Below are 20,623 nucleotides of genomic sequence, written 5' to 3' on the forward strand. Positions count from 1 at the left end.
CGACCTGTGGGTGCCCAGGTCTCACAAGACAACCACTCTCTCTCCAATTGCTCAGTTCTAATCCTCAAAGGGAATTTACAAAACACCTTTCATAGACAAGCCTACGAACTTCACTTTGTAAACCTACTGGATACGAAAAATCATGGACTAAATACAGACATTGGATTTATGGCACGTTATAACCTGCCTGCCATCCGATAACCCCAGGTAACCTCTCTACATTTTACCAGCTGCACTCCATCACCAGGTCACCATTCCTCCTCCACCTACCTGTCTCCCATCCCCTCTGATCCTCACTGCCACGCATTTGCATTTTCACAGGCCTGCGTTTTACATTTTGGCTTCTATTCTACCCAGGAGAACACAAAACACCTGCAAACTCTCCCTATGCCTGATGAAGAGTGTTTGTGCCCAAAAGCCTGCAAAGAACAACTTTTTCCAACTATTGAGTTGGTCTAGTAAAAGATATCACATCCACCCAAAGAGCCTTGTCTGCCTACGTGAGAAACAGCATTCATTAACCAATCTAGCTGAGCCCCAGGACTCGGAAAGGATAGCAATCCTGATAGCAGCACATTCAAATCTGCACGATGCCCTACTTTCTCTTGTCCTCGTGTTAAGCCAATACAGCAAGGGGTGGTTAGGGGCTTGGTCATTCCTCCCCTGACCCCTTCACTTTGCTCTGAGACTCCAGCTGTTAAAGCTCAGCTTTATGGAAAGGGGACAAAGCCAGAGCTTACATCTCCACCTGACGGTCAAGTGGCCTCCCTCACTTAGAGGTGACATTCGTCCTGTCCTAGGTGTGCTGCAGTGCACAGAGGAATTGCTTCCGATGGCCTCCGAACACAAGCAGCCTGCAGACCAAGAACTGGCATTTCAACATGTTGCTTTTACAGCCCCCAAACCCAGATGTCCCATCTTTCCCAGAAGCTCCCAGTTCCCAAAACAGGATTTGCTACCGCTGCCCCCTCCCAGCTCTCCCTCCATTGTCACTGCCCTGCTTTTTGAAACCCTGGTCCCGGGGAAGTCAACAACCAAAAAAGTTCTTATGGACTTCAGTGGCACCAAAATCTGACCTACCAGAGGGAATCCCAAGCCAGGGCATGTGAGCCTGCAGCAAACAGGCAGTTCCCTATATGTTCACCACTGGCATTAAGCGTCTGCTCTGTTTACAATTCAGTGCCACAAATGGATGTATGCAAAACACTCCAATAATTAAGGCAGTAGGTGTACACATCGCATCTGTCTGGCTGCAAGCAAACAAGAGGTGTTTGTGTGTTTGGTAGATGCAACAGAAAAAGCAACATCAACAAAGACAGATGGGTTGAGCCAACAGCTAGTATCTAATCCCAATAAGGGTATTTTGCTTTAAAACAAAACAAGAAAAAAGCAAAAAATTATCTGCATATTCCCTATGAGAAGGTGGTACAATTTCCCCTGTATAGAAAAGTGATGCTTAGCTCAACAGCTGAGAATCAGCCAGTGGTCCTCTCTGTGCATTTGCAGCTACAGCACTTCTCTACATGGGAGTTTTGATGCGATTAATAAAAATTTCCTCCGAAGGGGTAGTGTGGCAGTCAGAGAACAGGCAGGTTGTATTTGTTTAGCCGCTGGCTTAACATCATCACTGGATTTAGGAGAGAAAAGGACTGCCAGGACCCAGAGGGAGAAATTTCACTTGTAGAAGGCAGCTATTACATTGAGTTAAAAAATACAGGCCTTACCCAAGTGCTCGAGTACAACCCTAACAGAGCAACTGACTTGGTTAAACCAGTGATTAAATCCAAATAATAGTTCCCATCAATACAATTACCTGTTCCCATGGTCAAAACAAAAAAAATTGCAACCGGAATGGGAATGAAGTCAGTGGCCCAGGAAGAGAAAGTTTTAAAATATTTTTAAAATTCCCTAATTTGGGGGAATTCTCTCTCCTGTGGATCCTAACTTCCCCCCAACAAGAGAGCGCTTCTCAGACCCTCATCTTTCTTGCTCCGTTTTAATCCTGCAGATGCAACCAGCAGACAGATTACAACTAGCCAACACAGCTCCACTGCCACCTTCCTGCACTGATGGCTCAGCAGTCAACTCATTAAAAATCCTAGTCGAATACATTGCCATTTTTAAACAGATTCTGCTACTGGAAACTATTCTGGGATGTTTTGTGAGCAGGGGGAAAAAACGATCCATTAAATTCATCAGTTAAGTATTCCCTGTGAATAAGGTACTCAGCCGTAGTTAATTGAGACATACATATAACGTTAAATATTTTTCTTTCCTCTATCCCCTAAAATTAAGCTAAATTTGAAACTAGATTCAGGTTTCTAGGGCAGGCTGATCACTTCTGGATGGGTGTATTCAGGGTGTAGCACAATAGGATCTACTCTGCCGAAGGAGTTGAGGGCAGTACCTTAACACAAGCCAAGAGAAGCAGCCACAACCACCCTCCTGGACTAAATACAAATGGAATAAACGTCTAGGTACCAAGAATAAAGCATCAGCTCTCTCATGCCCCATGGATTATTTCCCTTTCCTCAATCTAGCCCTTATCAGCCTTCAAAATGTTGTTTGTGACTTCCAAGAATTAAATATCACCATGGCTTCCCAAAAATAAGACCAGCAGCCCTGGGGAGTAAAGATCATTGCACCAACCATGTGCTTAGAGGTTGCAGGTGTGCAATGGTAGTGCAACACATGCCTTTTAACTGTGCTGACCATGTCTGTGGGAACATTTGTGCATGCAGTCAGGGTAATGATGGAAATAACCCTACAATGAGGCTCTTCTCCTGGAACGCACAGCTGGTCTATGCCCATCCCTTCAACATGCTCTCCTGTGCTCGCTTCTCATGCATGGCAGGTGAAGCCATTTTATAGCCTGGATACTGCTTCAAGGAGACCACCAATCCCACCATTCAGTGCTCCACCCAGATCTAGGTACCATTCTGCAGCAATGTTAGAAGTATAATTACTCAAGTTTATTGCCGTAGCATCCGGGTCCCCCCAGTGCACTGCATCCTGGACCAGGACCCACCGTGTGCTGTACACATATACAGAACAAAAAGAGGGTTTCTGCTCCAAGAGTGTACAATAGAAGATAAGAGACTGCAGATGCAGGCGGACAGACTGGGGGGATTTATACTGATGGGCAGTGGTCTTGGTACAATCAGGAGCCTCACCTCTGTCAAGTTTTTTCATGGGTATTGTGATAAGAAAGAGCCTGGAGGAGAACAATGAAATGGCCTTGTGCAGCCATTTAAGTGGGATGCACAGCGTGCAGGAAAGCACGCTGGCACTTGCTTTAAAAAGAGAGTTAGCAAGCAGACAGTGGAGAAGGGCACCCTGTGCCGAGTGCAGGCAGGAGCTGATCTCTCAGTCTTCAATGCAGAGGGGAAAGGAGGGAGTTAGAGCATGGAAGGCCTTGAGAGCAAGCCAAGTAGCTTAGGTCTGATGTTGCAAAGAAAGGGGAACTGGGAAAGGGATGGGAGACGCAGACAGGAGGCCAGTCCAAGAAAGCCACCTCTTCCCACAACTCAGTTCTGCATGGGCCTGTGTTGGGTTAGACCAGAGAAAGGGAGGTTGCAGCATTCAAGGGGGAAGGATATGTTACTCTGGTGTTGCTGCAGCTGCCATGAGCCAAACTGCAGAGAACTGGGGCCATGGGCCACACTGGGGAGTATCACGCTTCAGCCCTCTACTGCTAGTCATCTCCGAGAGGAGAAAACTGCCCAGGGCTGTGCGCCTTGCATAATTACACTGGTTCAAAAAGCTGTGGGAGTCTTCCCTGCAGGAAGGGGTTTTAAATGAAGAAAAGACCCAGAGGGGTAATTTCTATCTGATGAAAATAGCTGGTCTCAGTGGAGGGGAGATTAATCCTGAGACAGGATAAAGCTTTTGTTAACTTTCAAAACAATATTAAGCATTTTAACAATGTTCCAGCCAACCCATCACAACTACTCTACTGTAGTTCATAGTAGGGCGCCTTTCTTCCCAAAATGCATGCTGTTTATTGCTGATCGTCCCTTAAAAAAGACTGATTACTGCATTAAACTTTGGACATAAAACTCCTGGTACCACTCTGCAATCTACACAGCTGGAGAAATTAATCTGTTCCTATTTCCTCCAAAGGGAAAACGATAGCCATAGCAGAGCTGTAAAGTGAGTTCATGGTGAACAATGCAAATGGACAGCATTTTTCTTCTTTTCTTCCTTTTTTGCTACCACTTGACTCTGTCAAGAGCAAAACCCCATGCATCACTCTCTTTATGTGCCAAGTAGGAGTCACATAAAATGAGCTGGGTTGTCTGTTTAGTTAATGCCACCTATTAAGAAAAGCAAGAGGCAAATGCATTTCCTTTCCAGGTGCCCATCTGTATTTACTACCCTATTCTATTCTATCCCCATCATAGTGTTATGTGAACACCAGCCAGCAGTGTGTTCAACAATGCATGATTGGACATATGTGGCTACTTTGCACCGTCAGTAGGAAACAGCCCAGTGCAAGAGGAACAAGCCTTTTTTTTTGCTACAAAGGTCCCACTTGCACAGTAAGATGCATTGTTTTGCTGGGTATTGCCCTGCAAAATTCCCCCTTCTTCAGCAGCCCCTGGCCCAAGTTGCTCAGCCATGTGTCAGGTGTGCAATACAACGCCCCCAAACCCTCCAGCCAGAAGAGCTGCACACTGGATAATTCAACCAATACACATCTCACACCATCAGGAGCACAACATAAGAACTGCCATTCACAAAGTCAGGCCATAGCTCCATCTTGCCCAGCCTCCTGTGTCACATTGGTCAGCCAGTGGATGCTGAAAGTGAGAATGAACTGGTCTTTCCCCATCCTGTTCCTCTCCCCCTTGCAGCCTCCAGCATTTCAGATCTAGGAAGTTATGATTCGGAGGCCGTGCCCCTTGCTCCTATGTCCGATAGCTCCTGAAGCCCCTTCCCTCCAAGGAGGTCTCCAATCCCTTATCATGTTAAGTATATCATGTGAACAAAGCTAGCCAAAGACAGGGCCGAGGGGAGGCAGGTTGTTACAGCATCTCAGGTGCCCCAACAGTCGCAGCAGCCTCGGGACCGACTTGACTTTGCCTACTAGCTTCATTTTATGACCCCCTGCCTCTTGAATTGTGAAAGTAAAAAATAAATCCCTATTTATTTTCTTTTCACCATTTAGTGTTTTGCAAACCCTTATGTCCCCTGTCAAGCATGTCTTTTCTAGACTGAACAGGCCTGGCCTCCTTAGTGGTACAGAGGGACTTTCATAAGAAGAGACTAAATCATCCTTGTTGCTCTTCTTTGTATCTTCTCTAGTTCTTCTATATCCTTGTTCGAGGTGCGGAGAGCAAAACTAGACACAACATTCAAGGTGCGGATGCACCATGGATTTATAAAGGGGCACAATGATACTTCCCCATTTTGTTTCCCTCTTAATTCCTACACATTTTGTTCATCTTTTTGATGGCTGCCAAGCCCTAAATTGATCTTTTTAGCAAACCATCCACAGCGACTCCCAGATCTCTCTGCTGCCTAGTAACTGCTAAAATAGAGCCCATCATAGTGTAGGTATAGTTTGGGTTATTTGTGCCCACGTGCATTACTTTACACTGAATTTCATCTTCCATATAGTTGCCCATTCACTCAATCATGCCAGATACTTTTGTAGCTACTCATAGTCTGCTTTGGTCTTTACCACTTTGAATAATTTTGTCATCTGCAAATTTGGCCATCTCCTTCCTCACCCTCTTTCCTAGGTCATTTATGAAGATGGTAATAGGACTGGTCTCAATACAGATCCCTGGAGGACCCTGCTGTTTAGTTCTATCCATCCCAGAGATTGTTTTATACTCGCTCTGTTTTCTATCTTTCAGCCCATTTCTACTTCATGAATGGACCTTCCTTGTAATCCCATGACTACCTAACTTCTAAAAAAGCCTCTAATGGGAGACCTTGTCAAAGGCTTTTTGGAAGTCCAGATATACTACGTCACCTGGATCACCCCGTCCACCTGCTTATTGACGCCGTCCATGAACTCTAGTATTTCATAGACATTAGGCTGGAAGGGACCTCGCAAGATCATCAGGTCCAGCCCCCCCGCCCAAAGGGCAGGAAGTCAGCTGGGGTCAGATCACCCCAGCAAGATATTCATCCAAACACTTCTTGAACATGTCCAGAGTAGGTGCTTGCACCACTTCTGTGGGGAGTCTGTCCAGACTCTGGAGACTCAAACAGTAAAGTAGTTTTTCCTTATGTCAAGTCTAAAACAGTCTTCCAGCAGTTTGTGACCGAAGTAAGTTAGTGAGGCACAATTTCCCATTGGCAAAACTGTATTAATTCCTTCCCAACAAGTCATGTTCATCCATATTCTGAACAAATCTTTTTAGTATTATTGTTTCCACCAGTTTTCCAGGAACAGAAGACCAGCCTGTAGTATCCTGGGTCTTTTTTAAATATGGGAGTCTCATTGGCAGTTCTCCAGTCTTCTGGTACCAAGGCTGTTTTTGGTGACGGGTTGCATACTATGGTTTGGAGTCTGGCGAGGCAGGGGGCGTTCACTGCCAATCGAGCCCGTCCTGTGCTGGTGGCATTTGTTTGCTCAGCTGATTGAATGGCCACCAACTCAATTCACACAACCCACCAGACTAACGCAGGGTGCAACGTGAACTCAGAAGTGGGCTGGGATTGTTTTTTTTCTCTTTTTAATAGGGCTTCTGATGACCCCAAACCTTGTGGATTCTGGCCTAGTTTATCCAAGGTGCCAAGCCAGGCTTATCTGGTGCTTGCTCTGTGATCTGAGCCAAACAAGAAAGCAACTCTTAAAAGCACACGTGGAAATGTAAGGTAGAAATAAAGGGTCCTGCAGCAAGACAAATCTGATGCAAGCTCCAGTCCTTCCATTGACATCAACACATCATTGGTCCTGTGCCTGCTTCATCTGTCTTCACTACACAGTCCCTGTGCTAATGGCACCCAGCTCATTTCTCAGACATGCATGGGTACTATACAGCTTTCTAGTCCACAGGGTCTGTCCCAAGGGATTCACGATTCATCCCTCTCTTCCCGTTGCAGCTACTGGTGCCTGAGAAGATAGATGAATAGTCTATATTTACCATAGGTTACTCCCGGGTGGAGTTACTAAAGTATATCATGTTAAGCACTGAACTAAGTCAGTAAACACGTATCTGCTGTCTATGGCTTGTATCTTGGGGAAAGAGGAAGGCAGAAAAATCCTATACCAACCCCATATCTACACTCAGGAACTACGGCAGCATAAATCTACTGGAGCAATGGGAGATACCACTCAAAACTTCTCATTTAGATTCACTAAAGCTAACATTACTTAGGGAAATCAAAGCCATTTGCCTAAATAACTAGAATAAATAAATGTGTGCAAGGAGTAAAAACACTATCTGCTGAACATTACAAGGACTTCTTTACGGGAGTAACTGACTCCGTCTTATTGCCTTAAAAAATAAATGCACAAACCATTTAACGCCTGAAGTGTCTGTGGCGTGGGATCTAAGAGAGATTTATGGGATTTTAAAAAAATTAACAGTGAAGAGGAGAATGAAAAACAATCTCTCTCTCCTGGATACATATTAGCTCAAACAAAACCTGTCATTCATTGCTCAAGGAAATAGTTTATACTCTCTCTCTGCTCTAAAATTCATATGTACATTTTGCTGGGTTTCTGGTTGTAGCTGTGTTGGTCTAAGGACATAGGCTGGCGAGGTTCTTTGAGTAGAAGTGATATTTTTTATTAGATCCAAGTAGTTGGAAAAAAGTTCTTGGCTCCAACTACTCAGTTGGTCTAATAAAAGACATCACATCTAATCATCTGTAGATTTTGGTGTTTATGAAAGCGAAGGGACTAACAGTTTGGCTAGGGCCAATGACGTCCAACTACTGCAACTAGTTATGTCGCTGAATCTCTTTCCTGAGCTCCATCAGCCCTTGCTATTTTGACCTTGAACCACCATGCTGCTGGGACCAACCTCAATCCTAACCTACCACAGCCTGTTGTACCCTGACCCTCAGTCCTCTCTTCCTCATGCTGCACAACTTCTGTAGACGCAACTCAACCAGATGCTGCCTGATGCTCCCAGTGATAGGCTATCCCTGGACAAAGACAGATTGCTTGGGGATTGCAAGCTGGGTTTGCATGCATTCTTCACAGGGAGGGTTACTTTAAGGACCAAAGATACTTTGAGGATGCTTAAGAAGAGTGCTCTCATTCCTGCTTCCTCCAAAACTAGCTGCCCCCATCCATTGATAGTCCCCAAGACTAGAGCAAATGCACAGGACTAACTCAAGCAGCAGAGACAAGACTGGAGCCCAGGGGCGCCTGTATGCAATGTTGGCTTGTTCTAGCTAAAGATAATCTCTAGGCTTATTTCAGTCTCACAATGCACCACGACGATTCCCATTACCGTTTTGCATGTAACGTGTTTAACACTCATAATTGGTTAATGCATTATTATTAATAAAAAACGCTAGAGGGCACCTCATGGACAAACCGTGTCAGAACAGGGGAAATGGCCATTTTAGCTGTGTGCGCGAATACACCTAATGGAAGTTTTGCAACAAAATTAAACGTGGTGGAACAGTTGGCCACGGTAAAAATAAAACATGTCTGTCGGAGGTGGTCTAACTTGCCACGATCAACCGAAACCAACCACGATAACAAAAATCAACGTGTATTTTCACACGCAACTAAGCTAGCGAAACACATCTAAACAACACACATCGTGTACAAGGGCCTCAGGTTTCTAGAAGCAGAGGTGCCTAGGTCAGGTTGCCAATTGATCTGGCACAGATCCTGTAACTGTGTTTTTAAATTCGGTAGTGGATTCGCACGCGAGGACTATCATATCATGGATCATAGCATAGTGACAGCTTCCTTTTAAAATCCCTAAAGCTTTAATTGAAAATAATCAGTGGTGGAGGCTGTTTTAACAGTCCATACTCGTTGATGTAAACAAACACAAGACTTGAAAGCTGTGAATGCTTCTGTTTGCATCTGCGCCTCTTTCACCAGAAAGCACGTTGTTGATTCCATTTATCCCAAATACAGAATAAATGAATGCTTAATTTGGCAGCCTATAAATAATGAGCACGCTCAATTACAGCGGCAGCAGCAACATCCAAAAATAGGCTTGAAATGACGTTCCCAAGCCGCTAATTCCAACGCAAATTGCCCAAAGCCGCATGCGTGCACTTGGAAGCCGAGAGGTAGGTGTGCTCCTCCCACTTCCAAATGGCCCCCTGATAAACTTTGGCAGTAATAGCTCCCGTCAGCACAAAACCTCTTCATGAACTACCCTCGTTACACTAATAATCCTTCATTGGCGCCCCAGGCCAGCGTTAGACAGACAGAGCAAGGGTAATAGTGCGATCCAGAAAGCTGCCTCTATCCACTGTTATTGCACCAACCGGCCCGCCTTACAGCTGCTTTTGCACTTCAGGACATTTGTGTAACGTCCATGCTCGTCAGTGTGATGCAGGGCACGTGACTGTAATATACGTACTCTCCAGCCCCACACTCGCTCGCAGGCCGGAGCAGCCAGCCTCGTCCAAATGGTGTCCTCACACTCCTCAGGTCTGGAACGAGACCAAACTCCATCTCTATGCATGATTTCAGGCAAGTTTTGCACCCCAGGCCCCTGCACGGGGGAACAAAGAAGCCTGAAGATCTAAGGCAGGATCCATGGAGCAAGTTGACCTACCATCTTTATTTTTTTGGCCCAATGTTCACCAAGCTACATAACAAAGGGGGCAGGTCACCTAGCTGGGGGTGAATTCACGCTCAGCACTTAATTTTCTGAAACACTGATATTTATTACAACACCCATAAATTAAGCCGATGCTCTCCCATCCCTCCAGCTTGATGGATCATTGCATGAGACCTAGGAGCCAGGAGTGCTGCAAAGTCAACTTGGCAGAGACACAGGCTCCCAGCTCTGCCTGGAGCCCCACAATGACCCTTGATTTGCAAAATAAGATCTCCCTTCCCCAACACAGCACAGCTCCACGGGCTCTTGTGGGTGAAGAGAAGCAAATCAGCCCAGCGGCTGTGCTGGGCACGTTCCTGTTTTCATGGCAGATGTACCAGACTGGATGTCATAAAGGTTTCAGCCTCTCAAATAACCTTAAATCACTTTGCTCTGGGAGCCTGTAAAAACATCCTGGGTGAGGCACAGCAGTCAGGGACAGGGGGAGCCAGGCAGCCTGCCCTCTCGGGGGTCCTTCGCCCCCCAACACAGACTCCACAAAAACACCTCGCTGTGTTTCTAAATTGGAGAACACTCTATTTAATTGGCTGGTTAGTGCTCGTTTTTCCTGCTCCTCTTGCCACAAGCCTAGCCTTAGGCCAGTAATTACTGGCAGAGCAGGTCAGCTGTCATGTTCCTACCAGCTCTCTGGCTTTTGCTGTTCTCACATGATGACAAGTTGGCCATTTTTCCAAGCAGTTTGGGGTTGTTGCTCAACTTTGTTTTTTTTTCTCCCCCCTAAAGCAGGTCAGCCAGTATTTCTGCCAAGGTCTTAATTGTACTCATTTTCCTTCAGCCCATCAGGACTGGCTACATCTGTGAGGCTCGCAGAGGTAAGGTGTATTGCCTGCTACCTTGGTGCATGTTTAGCACAAATCTCTCGCTGCCGATGCTCCCCCCTCCTCCTCTCCAGTCACGTTTCCGTCCATGATCTCTTCTTCCGATGAGGCTGTACATGAGGGTTTGCTTGCCTTATTGGCTTCTGAATACCTGCTGCCTTTCCCATAGTTGCCTGGATCCCTGGCAGGAGGGAATTAAACTCTGTGCAAAAGACTTTTACTTTTCCTGTTGAATGAATGCAGCTGCTCTCATCCCCTTTGAACTTGCACAGGGAAGGAGGCCCACCCCAAGGGAGATGCCAGTGAGCCCAAGGCTTCACAGTGATAAGCCCTTGCTTTTAAGTACTGACCACTGAAAGCATCACCCTTCAGCTGAGAAACAGTTTGGGCGAGATGAGAGAAGCACAAGGCAAGCTTCCCAGAGGGGTCCGTCTGCACCAGGTTTCTTAGGGCATGCATTTGGGAAGGCTTTGCTGCTCCCTGACAGCACAGTAATAAAAGATCTTGCACCTTTCACTAATGCTCCACTCACCCTCACGTGAGAAAAGCAATGGCTTTGTACACAGAGGACTTCAGACCTTTATGCCAGAGCAATGCAAATCACTGCAAGGCAGTCCTCTCCCCAGCCTCGCACTGTCTACACCACCTGCTGCAAGCAAGGAAATCCCTTCGTGGTGTGAACCTCAGCTGCTTTGCATGTCAAGTTGTAGTTGGTGGGGGTGGGAGCCAAGTCTGCTTTCTGGGGTCAAAATAAGAGAGGAGAGAGGCCAAGAGAGGAGAGGAGAGCTCAGAAGAGACCCTTCACTTACTTTCATAGGCTGCCTGAGGGTGGGGAGAGCACAGCACCGTCAAAGGGAACTGCTGGTAATAAGTGATGTTGCTGCAGACCTGAAATAATTGCAGGTGACAGTGCTGTCATTTTTTATCTGTGTGCACACTTGCAATGTCAGTGGGCCTCTTTGTAGTCATGGGGTTTTTTAATTTTTATTTTTTGGTTTCTTGAAAAGGAGCTTGAAAACGGCAGTGCAGCAACCCCGCAGCGAGCTTACATGTGAGGCTCTCCCCAAGCCGGTGCCCGAGACGCCAAACAAAACCTAACATACCTAAGACCTGCTTTGCATGCGATCGAGGCCAGCCACTGCCACACCAGGAAGAGAAGCCCTAGGTAACACTTCACAGCGACAGGCTTTCAAGCGCCCACGGAAGGAAGATCTAATAAGACATGTCTAGCATCTTGCATAGAAATTGCTTGTTTAAAAGGTAAAAAAGCAGCTACAAATTCCAACATTTTTACATCTCTGTGTCCTGGGTCGTAGTGCTAATCTACGTGTTTGATCCCCATTTATGCAGGTTGCTGTTTCTACCTAAGGAACAAAAATAAATTCATACACAAACATTTAAGCTGACAATCCATTTAAGTGGAGACATTTCCCCAGGGCTGACAAACTGATGCCATTCCTCCCTCTTGTCTTCTGGCTTACTTCCTTACCACCTAACATGTCTTAGATTCATAGAAAATTAGGGCTGGAAGGAGGACATCTGGTCTTCCATTATTGCTCCAAGTCTCAGTGAGCTTAAAAAGCCCTAAATTTGGCTCTCTCCCATCATTATCTCACTCCTTTCTCTGGTGCCATACCCATCGCCTCCTTGTCTCTCTCTACTTGGTGTCCCCCGTTGCCTCTTGGCTAACAGGGGAGACCACTTGTACTGTCCAGCTCCCCTCCACCATGTTTTATTACAGAAGATGAATCGCAGAAGTTTCCAGTTGAGCACTTCTCCATTTCTGAGGACAAATGGGATATGTACTTCCCATTCATTGATGCTCGTGTCCCACGTTCTTGCCATTGCTCAGAGATGAGGTACTGACCCAAAGACTCTGATTCAGGAAATCCAAGCCCTAGAGAGATTTGGGAGATGATCAGGATCAGGATCACACTACTCCAAACCAGGAGGTATTTGGGGATTCTAGACAGAGCCGGGATCGAAGATTAGAGCAGCCCCAGGATAAGAAGAGACCTGAAAACCACCTGTCCAGCTCTAGCATACATTAAACAGACATGAGGCCAACAGCGAGACGTCACCCTGGGAATCACCGTACAGGCCAGACTGGGCTGGAATTCTGTAAAATGGGTTCATTTAAAATGAAGCCACCCCCAATTGTTACAGATGAAAATGTTGGTTCCCACTGCAAACCACATGCATCTGCAGAGGGTGAATTCCTGGTCTCGCTGCATCGCTGAGGACTCTTCTGTGAGGTACACGGCAGACCAGCAGCAGTGGAGAGTAGGAAAGAGGAAAAGTGCAGCCTTGGAGATTTATACTGTTTCCCCGTAGTACAAAGGAGGATGTAGGCAAGGCACAGATTAATCTGAGCTGTCAAGGAAAACAAAAGAGAATTGAAATTCCAAGAGAAGACCCTGTGGTTTTACTCTTCAGTTATGAACCGAGATCTTATAACTTCTCTTGCCAGCCATCCATAAAACTTACTGTCAGGCATGAAGTGTCTGGAAGGCAAAGGAAGTGCCAGCAAATGTTTTATGCTGTTGCTAATATGCTGCAAAGGGTCTGGATCACTAGATAAAATACTGAAATGGAGAACGTGGAAGTGCTCCCTTAAGGAAAAGGTGAGCAAAGGCTGCAGTGGGAGAAATAAGGGGCAGGTAACAGTAAAGCAGGTTCAATAATACCCAAGCAGAGGGGACCTAGACCACGCAGGAAGTCAGGCAGCAGAGTACTGGGCGTAGAAGCCTGCTGGAGAGGTCTCAGCTGTCAGAGAGAGGTGCCGTGCTAGCTCCCCTTATTACGGCACCGTGGGCTCAAAGAGAATATCTACCACCTTTGAGCCCCGTGTTTTCCAGGGCTGATTTTCAACACCAGCAAATAAGTGTTGCCGCTAGGTTCTGCATAGCTACCGGTGACTCTAAGGACCCATTAAGGCAGCCAGGAACAGCTGGAGGGCACCGGGGCCTTGGCTAGGTTGCAAGATCATGCTCACTGGGAGACATCTGTGCAAAGCATCTCATCTCTGATGAGGTAGCTTGTCCTTGCTTTGACAGCTGAGAACTGAGCTTCCCAAGGGACCTGAGCTAAGATGTCAGGAAACAATTCAGGAGTAAGAACAAACTTCACAACTGCCTGGGTGGCTTTTTTCTTTCTTTAATTTTTTTTGCACATGGTAGTCTTAGGAAAAAACATGCAATTCAGATGGTGCGGCCAGCCTCTAGGAGAATACCAGGGTCTCATTGAACATCTCTCTTCCTCCCAGCACAGATGAAACCAGAACCAAGTGAAGGAGCAAGAGGAATCATTTGAAAGGATCCCCTGTGTCATAAGGTAAGAAATACAGGTGGGCAATAAGGATCAGAGGACAAGTAACCCAGATCTTCACCTGCAACATGAACCAAACCAAAATGAACCCCCTCTTGGAGGATGCACAGAAACCCTGCACCTTCTGGTTTTGGCTAGTCCGCCCAACCAAAACCCCCTATAATCTCTTGAGATACTCAGTTGGGCACAAACTAGGAAAACTTGCAAATCTTACAAAGAAAAAAATGACTGCAGTATGTCCAGACATAATGAGACCCAATTAAATTTGAAAAATCTGAAAGCCCTTCCTGTAAGTTGATGGAATTTGCAGAAGCCCAGTGAAATGGAACTCGTGAAGCTCCCGCACCCCAACCAGTGCTAACAAGCAATTCAATAAACTTCATGAAAAATATATTTTATGTACCGATAGCATCTCCATGTGTGACAGGTTCTGCGGTTGTTCAGAAATCAGTTACCAGCTGGATTATGGTCCACTAATGCTGTTAGATTTCTGAGAGACAGAAGGCAGCTTTCCAACCATTTGTTATTTTAATGATGAGGAATCACACCATAAGCCTTGTTAAAACTTCATTTAATCTATTACAAAAGAAACAAAGACATTTAAAAGTGAACATTAAAAAAAAAACACTCTTGGTCCATCAGAGCAGAAATTATAGGGCCTAGGAAAGCTTTGAAGGAGCGTTCATGGAATAAAATGACCTGATAATTAAGCAGCAGCATCTCAGTGTGGGCATCTAAGGCTCTCTGCAATGTCAGTGGCAACACGGTGCACAGTAAAGAGTCTGGAAAACCCGAGGGTGCAGTCACGCAATTGCGGTGCAAGAAAGGGCAAAAAACGTGATGTGTACAAACGCCCGTAGGGATCACGATGGGAAAGAGGAACAGGGAGAAGCCTTTGCAAATGCAAATCCAGTTAATTTCCCCCAGCATAGAAACCCACCGGGATGACGCTTCATATCTGGCTTTGCACCAGTTTGCCTACATTCTTACGAGGGATGAATGCACGTCCCCTTCCCCTCACACAATCACCTTGACATGTCAGGGACAGACCTCAGGCCCTGCAGTGAAGCTGTTCCTCCAGGCCACCATCCTATCCCCACCCACAAGAACAGGAGCTGAGCTTCCCGGAGCAGAGTCCTCTTCCCCGGACAACCATGCAGCAGCCCCAACAAGGGGAATCCCACAGTAGATGGATTAACCCCAATACTTACTTCTTGTAGACCATGAGAGAGATTCCCCGGCATAGCAAATGGCCTTTTCCAAGCACGAGTAAACATTCAAGGGGGCTGAAGGCCAGCATCCCATTTGGCTCTTGCGATTTTTTACCCACAAAACATAACAGCTTCAAACCTGACTCCAAACCTCTTGAAACACCCATTGGCTTCCACAGTTCCCAAGCCATTACCTTGTTTTGCTGGACTACATGAACCCAACAGCAAAAAAAAAATAGCATTTTAAGACCTGTACCTAGACTGGACCTTTCTAAGGAAGAGTCATAGAAATCATAGAGAAGTGGGGCTGGGAAGGACCTCCAGAGGTCATTTAGTCCAACCCCCTGCCTGAGGCAGGATCAGCCCTATCCAAACCATCCCAGACAACCATCTAAACTCTGCATAAGACTATCCTCAACCCTAACACAACACAGACCCAACACCCTAGCCTGCCACAGGGAAAGCAGGAGAATCGCACCAGCCAATTTCCTCCTTCTATAAAATGTTAAGAGGTAAGCATGCAATTCCCAAACAAAACATGGCTCGAGTCCCTTAAGCTCTTTTCCAAACCCACCACAAGGATCTAGCTGTAAAGTTTTACTAGATAAAAACACTGGGGAATGGGGAGAAGGAAGAAGAGAAAACCTCTCCTTCATTCTGAATAAAGCATCTGTTCTAGAAGCCATTTTTTAAAATCCATTTTCTTCTCTTTGCTAGAGAGAGAGAGAATATCAAGTAAACTTCTGACTGGCTCTCAGCTCCTGATACCAAAAAAACCTGATAAATAAATAAAAATGTTTTTCATTGGAGTGAATACAGCACATTAAATGTTAACTACCCCAGCCCCGCATATAGAAAAAGAAATTGGGCAGCTTGGGGTGATTGGGAAATATTTGATGTAAAAATAAATTCTTAGGCTCTGAAATCTTCAGAAAGTAAGATTGCTACTAGCCAGCCAACTCCTTTAAAACCCTCTATTTTTGCTATTCCTTTTCACCCCAGGCATGTAACACTTTGAAATATTTAATACCATTTTACATAGTATTTCCCTTGCAAAAGGTGGTCAGACTGGTAAACTGAATGCCAACTAATCCTGGTAAAAGAAAGAAAGAAAAACCCAAATAACCCACCTTAATTGAAAGTGTTTTTGGAAAGAAAAAAAAAAGAACGTGGATAACATGCTCAAGTGATCATTAAAATAGGATTACAGAACATTTGCATGAAAACAATGTTAATTAAGAGAAACCTGGATAGCTTCTACAAAGGAAAAATCAAGTCTCTCTAATCTACTAGAATCCCACATCAGTGAAATAATGCATACACGGAAATCAATTAAGTCACATATTGTGGACTTTCAAAAAAACTTGGACATCTTTTTGAAGATAGTATTCAAGGAACTAAACTAGTCATCAGTGAGAGGGCAAGTTCAGTGAAATGCCAGAAACCGGGTAAAAGACACAAGATGCATAGTAGGAATGTGCACCAAAGGGTTACCAGTAACATACCCCATGTTTCCAAAATAAAATATAACATCCTGGTCTTGAGAAGTCTTTCCACTACTTTAAAATGAAATGACTCCAAAAAACTTTGCTGGAAGAGCCAAGAAATCAAGCAGGGGAAACTGGGGTATGAAATAGAAATCCTTGTGGAAAACGAATGTCTTCGGTAATAGCCAAGACAGCTTAGAACAGGTGTAGTTGTGTCTTTTTCTGCGAACGTTTCTTTTCAATGCATTAAAGCCAGTCTTAGAAGCAGCAGATGCTTTTGCCTTCTTCTCCTACTTAAAAATTGTGCACTGAAGAGCCCAGACATTACAATACGTTTTCAAGCACTGTGTCCAGAGATCTAGACACATGATGTGCCCACCTGCCAATTGGAAAGGGGAAAAAAGATAAAATATGCATTTCATCTCTGCTTCTCAACTTACCCACAAATGTCACCTCAAGCCCTCGCTCCTCCAGTTGATAGCGTGAACATGGTCCAAACTCATTTTCATTTAAATTTCTTCATGCACCACATCAGCTGTTGTCACATCCTGACACCCTGTCTTGTTGTTTTACAATGTGATGCATTGTAACACGATATGATGTGAACATATTTCATTCAGAGGAGCTCACTAATGCCATCAGACACCTGAGAAGCAGACAAGGTGAGGGAGAGTTGCATTATTTTTTAGCACCTGATCTAGATTTATTGGAACAGGTGGAATCAGTGCAAAATGGAAAAAAACCACCCAGGGCCAGAGCACATTGTATTTGAAACAGATTGAAAGTGGTAAGGTTCCTAGTGGACTTCACAGAGTCTCTGCTTCTTTTTCATTTCTGAGATACAGAAACGCTGCGCAGAGCAGGGTGGCTTGCATGCATGAGCCCTTTTATGCATGCTTAAATCCCTCCACTGCATGTTAATATATTCATAAACATCTCTTTGAAACAGCAATGGCAGCTTTGTATTGTACTACAAAAATCCTCATCCACATTAAAATTACTTCCCAGGTGCACTGCGTGAGCCAGTTACTCTTGGACGTGCATGGCAACAAAATGCCTAACTACAGTATACCCATTTTAACAAATAATTTTGCACTGCTGGCAGGTGCCATCTCAGCAACCTTTTTCCCAGTACATCTCCACATCATCCACACATATGGGCCCTATCCATACAATTTAGTAATTCAAAGCTTCTTTTAATAATAACAAAAATCTGCTATTCCTCTACTGTCCCTTGAACTAGTCATCGCAGCAGAGGTGGCCACAGGGACAGGATTTAAAAAAGGAGAGGCTAGGAGTCACACGAGTTAGTTCGGGAAGGGTCTTCTAAGCAGAAAGGCAGCATGGAAGAAAACAGGGAGATCTGAATAGGAGAAGCAGACAAAGACATGCTCAAGGCTGGTACCAAGAGGCAAGACCTTCAACAGGAAAAAACCTCTGGTGCCAGCAAGTGTGTTATCTTTCTGCAGCCTGGATAATTTCAAGGTGGTTTTTGGGAGAGTACCATTAATTCAAAACCCATCCTGTTGCTTACTCCTCCATGCACCTTTATATAGGAGTCTAGTACCTATTAAACCTGTTAAGTGAGATATCTGCAACAAGTAATGACCTATAACGATTAACCCTTACATTATGATCTTCCACACTAACCACCGTGCTGTGGATATCCAGGAAGCAGAACACTGCATAACTGCACGAGTTAACTACTGTAACTCCAAGGTCAAGAGAAAGAGTAACCCACAGTTTGCCTGGCTCAGTTCTTATTCTGTTGTACCTTCCTATACAGCAAGGCTGACGGCTTAGCTGAGCACACTTGACACCGTCACCAGTCTAACCCGCCACGCAACTAGCTTGATGACATATTCTTGCCATCACCTGCAGAAACGCTTAGAGGCCCCAGCACCAAGAGTTGATTGTAGTTGACAGTCGACTGTAACATCATATTGACTTGTGTGAAGTTTCCTAATGCATAAGGACTTTTGTCATGTGCCAGTGCTACTTATGTTAAGAGATCCATTAGGAGTGCGGTGATCTAAAAAAAGGTCAGCTCTCAAATTTAACATCAGAAGTGTCTCCTTAATTTAAAGTGACAGGGTACCTCACTCCCCGACTAACTAGAGGCCAAGGTGGGGCTGACATCTTTATTTTAAAGCTAATGATGTGCAATTAGTTTGGCACGCAGGAAAAATACAGTCAAGCAATTTGGTAAGGCGATGGTTGCTGGTGCATCACGAACAATGATACATGCATATGATAGGCAGGGACACAGGTTGTAGCCACGTTGGTCTGCAGACAAAACGGTAATCAGAACTCTTGGGGAGGTGATATCTTTTATTAGACCAACTAGATAATTGCAAAAAAAGTCTTGATTTGCAAGCTTTTGGGCACACATGAAGTGATAGGCAGGGCTTTAATGAACAGTTCTAAGTAGCGTGGTGGAAAAATCACCCAAAATCATTAGCTGTGCTTTCCTGCCACATTGCCCCTGAAAGGCGTAAATGGGAAGCCAGCATATCCAAAGCTAGGAGAGCCCCTGGCTCAGCACGCACAGTTCAATCCGGACAGCACAGGACAACGTCCCAAGGAAAGGCCCAGAAAAGAGATCTGAGCATTGGAGTGGGCCCAAAACAGAACTAGAAAAATCTATTATTTATTTTTTGGCCTAACAGCAGAGAAGCACACGGGTCCTCAGGACTTTGGTCTACTTGCAGCAGACTACCGTCTTTAAAGGGTGGCCCTCAGCCAGGCTGCGAGGGATGCAACACAAAACTAGTACATCCAAAACACCTCTGAACCCGAGGAAGGGGCTTCAGAAGGTGAACGTCCAGCAGATTTTCATGACTGGCCAACCACAGACCTACCCAAAACCTCAGATCCAAACATTTCCTGACTCTGGAGTGCTGGAAAGTGGAAATCAGGATTTTGTAGCTAATAATCCAAGTAGTATATGACGGGATAAACATTCAGCTCAGAGCTGTTAATTCCCAAGTTATTGGGAGGGCTCTAGCTCCCAGGAATTGAGTCCACCTCTATTTTTTTTATTCAATTTAAAAAGCACGGTTTCTTCTGTTACAGCAGCATGAATGACTCCAGCCACCTCTGTGCAATGGAGAAGAGTCCCTGCCATTCAGCAGAGTGGCTATCATTACAGTTGCTGTTAAAAAGCTTGATAATCCAGTAGAAATCAAGTGCCTACCTCCCATGGGATTCAGTGGCAACAGAATGAATCTACAGGTAGAGGGAAAAAAATGGCAGTTCCCAGCTCCTGGTATTTGTCCCATCAAGAAAAAAAATCCTGATTTTTCTCTATGCTTTCATGTGGCCAATTTTCTTCCCTGCATTCTCCATCCATCAGCACCTCCTCCCCCAAAATGCCTCCCTCCACACCCGCTTGAAAAAAGGTGGCATTTGATTTCTAACCTGTGTTGAAAATTCTCATTAAATACCACAGGAATAGGAAAAAAAAAAAAAAGGGTCCCACAGAAGCCTGCCAGAAAATGTAGCACAGCAGTTAGCCAAAAAGCTTAATGGATCCACTATAGGAAGTGCCAAACCTTCTATGTAGCGGTGTTATAGCTGTGATGGCCCCATGAATACATGAGAAGCATATTCCCAGGGTAATATAAGGACCTGAGGAAGGGCTTGTTGCGTCTGAAAGTTTGTCTAACACCTTCCTCCAACTGCACTGTTGTTCCAATAAAAGATAGGATCCAAACAAAAACCTACTTCTTGGACCTGTTCAATACCTTCTTTGACACCTGCTATAGAGTTGGAGAAGGATGATGCAAAAGACACCTAAAGAAAGGTTAGCATTTTTATTAGAGTTCTGCAATACTTTTCTAAAAGGGGTTTGGCAGTGAGGATTACTGAAAAGACTCCAGTTCTGGAAAGAGATAATTAAGGATTGTAAAATTCTGTAAAGGGGAACAAAAAAAAAATTTATGCTGAAAAATGCAGCCAGAGCTGAATATCAGGCCAGTCAGCTTAGAGGTGCC

The 20,623-nt window shown here is 45.0% G+C and overlaps 1 long non-coding RNA gene across 1 annotated transcript; it reads right to left on the minus strand.

Annotated features, from left to right (window-relative positions):
* Positions 1 to 4,825: 4,825 nt before the first annotated feature.
* On the minus strand, positions 4,826 to 20,373 carry LOC109289850. Its single transcript, XR_002095456.1, has 3 exons — positions 20,364 to 20,373; positions 14,936 to 14,940; positions 4,826 to 4,907 (listed from the first exon to the last, which is right to left on the minus strand). It is a non-coding gene; the product is annotated as an uncharacterized LOC109289850 (long non-coding RNA).
* Between the last annotated feature and the right edge of the window lie 250 nt (positions 20,374 to 20,623).

The sequence above is a fragment of the Gavialis gangeticus genome, unplaced genomic scaffold (genome assembly GCF_001723915.1).
Source record: "Gavialis gangeticus isolate Ggan-Ray unplaced genomic scaffold, GavGan_comp1, whole genome shotgun sequence".
Taxonomy (NCBI): domain Eukaryota; kingdom Metazoa; phylum Chordata; order Crocodylia; family Gavialidae; genus Gavialis; species Gavialis gangeticus.